The sequence below is a fragment of the Polyodon spathula genome, chromosome 41, assembly GCF_017654505.1.
Source record: "Polyodon spathula isolate WHYD16114869_AA chromosome 41, ASM1765450v1, whole genome shotgun sequence".
NCBI lineage: Eukaryota > Metazoa > Chordata > Actinopteri > Acipenseriformes > Polyodontidae > Polyodon > Polyodon spathula.
In genome coordinates, this window is record NC_054574.1 from 3,530,943 (window position 1) to 3,534,657 (window position 3,715).

Consider the following 3,715-nt stretch of genomic DNA (forward strand, 5'->3'; position numbering starts at 1 on the left):
TTTTGTGCGTTTCTCAAATTATCTATCTATATATCTCTTAAAACACCATATTTCACTAAAAACGTATACGTTTTCTGTATATATTAAAACAGGTTTGAATATTCCCACACGTATACTTGTTTAAAATGTCAAAAGGTATTCTCTGTATCAGTACAATACCACACTTCCCCATAACATTTATTTAAAAAATAAATAAATAAATAAAACGAGCATTTTACCGTGAAAATAATAACTTAGTTAAACCTGAGCCTAGAATAATAACTTAGTTAAACTTGAGGTAGCCTAGAATAAACGTTTATATTTGCTTACGCCACAGTATTATATGACAACATTTTTGAAAGGAAATAAACTTTTGACAAGTAGTGATTTTAACTCTGCATAAACATAAATTATACTGACAAAATAATGTTTTTAAAATATTTATTTTTGCTACAAACCACACTGCACATCCAAACACAGCGAGCACTTTTAAAAAAATGTATCTATAAAAACTTAAACGTACATTTACACTTCGATAAGACGACGAATGTTACTTTTTTAAACAGAAAAAATAATGTCTGCAATACACTTTGATAAATGTGATGTCAAACGTCACATTTTTAAACAAAAAAAAAATACGGTCTGCAATACCTGTTTTCGTTTCTTAAAAAAATACAAACGGCATCTGTAAAATCTTGGATAAATCTCCACAGAACCTTGCCTTTAAGTTCTAAAATTTGCGTGTGCGCTGAAAGGCTCAAAAAGACAAACCCTAACTTATTTCACCTAACACCGGTCCTATCGGCATATGTCTTTGTATGTGATTATGTCACCTACCAGCCCCGCTGCTGCCTTCCCCCGTGCACGCTACACTCTCCCCTGTCCTCCCTGGACTTGCTCACCAGGCTACAGCCTGAGGAGTGCATGCCAGGGTACCTGCATCCCACTGCTAACACCAAATGTAGCGAGGAGACAAAACGGAGCATCTGGAGGTAGAACACCTGGCGCCACCTCACACAAAACACCAACCAAAACAACAGTCCAAACAACCTCCAGGTTTCAGTCCCCCCTCTCCAGGCCAACCCCGAGGTCCGGCTCTCTATAAAAGGATCTGTGAACACTCACATATCTGACCCTATAAAACATTGACTTCAGTGACAGTTAAAAGTGCGAGACCATATCTGATGATTTCATTTGGCCTGTTTCAAGCCTTGTCCGTTTTTCAGGAAACACAAAAAAGATAGTGTAGCGACGGGGGCAGCCCCGCCCAGACAACAGGCACCATGGACTGTACCAGAGACTGAGGAGAGGGATGAGATTGTACTGTGAAACGCCCCGCATAAATGTTGCGTTTGTCTGCTGGCATGTGTGAGGAGTGCTGCTGTCTCTTATGTGGGTGCCGTGTTTTGTGGGAAAGTTCATTAACTTATTACATACATATACATTATATATATATATATATATATATATATATATATATATATATATATATATATATATATATATATATAATGTATATTCCGAGTCAAGGCAAAACAGTTTTGTCTCCTCGCCACATCCATGGTGACCGTACGTGGCATGCACTCGTGTATATATATATATATACACACACACACACATACATACAGTGGCTTGCGAAAGTATTGACCCCCCCCCCCCCTTGGTATTTTTCCTATTTTGCTGCCTTACAACCTGGAAATAAAATGGATTTTTATTTGGATTTCATGTAATGGACATACACAAAATAGTCCAAATTGGTGAAGTGAAATGAAAAAAATAACTTGTTTAAAAAAATTCTAAAAAATAAATAACGGAAAAGTGGTGCGTGCATATGTATTCACCCCCTTTGCTATTAAGCCTCTAAATAAGATCTGGTGCAACCAGTTACCTTCAGAAGTCACATAATTAGTTAAATAAAGTCCATCTGTATGCAATCTAAGTGTCACATGATCTGTCACATGATCTCAGAATATATACACCTGTTCTGAAAGGCCCCAGAGTCTGCAACACCACTAAGCAAGGGGCACCACCAAGCAAGCGGCACCATGAAGACCAAGGAGCTCTCCAAACAGGTCAGGGACAAAGTTGTGGAGAAGTACAGATCAGGGTTGGGTTATAAAAAAATATCAGAAACTTTGAACTTCCCACGGAGCACCATTAAAGCCATTATTAAAAAATGGAAAGAATATGGCACCACAACAAACCTGGCAAGAGAGGGCCGCCCACCAAAACTCACGGACCAGGCAAGGAGGGCATTAATCAGAGAGGCAACAAAGAGACCAAAGATAACCCTGAAGGAGCTGCACAGCTCCACAGTGGAGATTGGAGTATCTGTCCATAGGACCACTTTAAGCCGTACACTCCACAGAGCTGGGCTTTACGGAAGAGTGGCCAGAAAAAAGCCATTGCTTAAAGAAAAAAATAAGCAAACACGTTTGGTGTTCACCAAAAGGCATGTGAGAGACTCCCCAAACATATGGAAGAAGGTACTCTGGTCAGATGGGACTAAAATTGAGCTTTTTGGCCATCAAGGAAAACGCTATGTCTGGCACAAACCCAACACCTCTCATCACCATCCCCACAGTGAAGCATGGTGGTGACAGCATCATGCTGTGGGGATGTTTTTCATCGGCAGGGACTGGGAAACTGGTCAGAATTGAAGGAATGATGGATGGCGCTAAATACAGGGAAATTCTTGAGGGAAACCTGTTTCAGTCTTCCAGAGATTTGAGACTGGGATGGAGGTTCACCTTCCAGCAGGACAATGACCCTAAGCATACTGCTAAAGCAACACTCGAGTGGTTTAAGGGGAAACATTTAAATGTCTTGGAATGGCCTAGTCAAAGCCCAGACCTCAATCCAATTGAGAATCTGTGGTATGACTTAAAGATTGCTGTACACCAGCGGAACCCATCCAACTTGAAGGAGCTGGAGCAGTTTCGCCTTGAAGAATGGGCAAAAATCCCAGTGGCTAGATGTGCCAAGCTTATAGATACATACCCCAAGAGACTTGCAGCTGTAATTGCTGCAAAAGGTGGCTCTACAAAGTATTGACTTTGGGGGGGGTGAATACTTATGCACGCTCAAGTTTTCTGTTTTTTTGTCTTATTTCTTGTTTCACAATAAAAAATATTTTGCATCTTCAAAGTGGTAGGCATGTTGTGTAAATCAAATGATACAAACCCCCAAAAAATCCATTTTAATTCCAGTTTGTGGTCAGAAGATCGCCCAAATGTTTCTATCTACCGTCATGTTACTGCAGATCGTCACCGCCGCTGGCTTTGCAGAAAAGAGCACAGCTGCCTTTTTCATAGCCTCCATGCTGCTGCCACACAGACCTAACAAACGTTGTGTAATGCTGGTCCGTGTTCAGCTGTTAGTTTGAACAGGGAGCGCACTCACTTCAGTAATGAAAGGTGTGTGTGGACAACACACAGCCGCAGCAAGGGCGGGTTGTTAATGCGGTTGTCACGCCAACTGCAGTGTGTGTGTGCAAGGCCTAACTGAATGCTAGTTCAGCAGCTGGATGTTCCTGCCTTAAAACACATAATGGTAATAACCACTGCGAGTTTGTTACAATGTAAACTTGTGACTCTGTAAACGCCCTTTACCAGCGAATATTATCTGGCACGCCCCACAACCGAGCCTATAAAATCTGTGAGTGTTTCAATGCGATTAAAACAACATGGCATTACTTGTGAGCAAGCTGACAGTGCAAAGCATTAAATAAAACCAC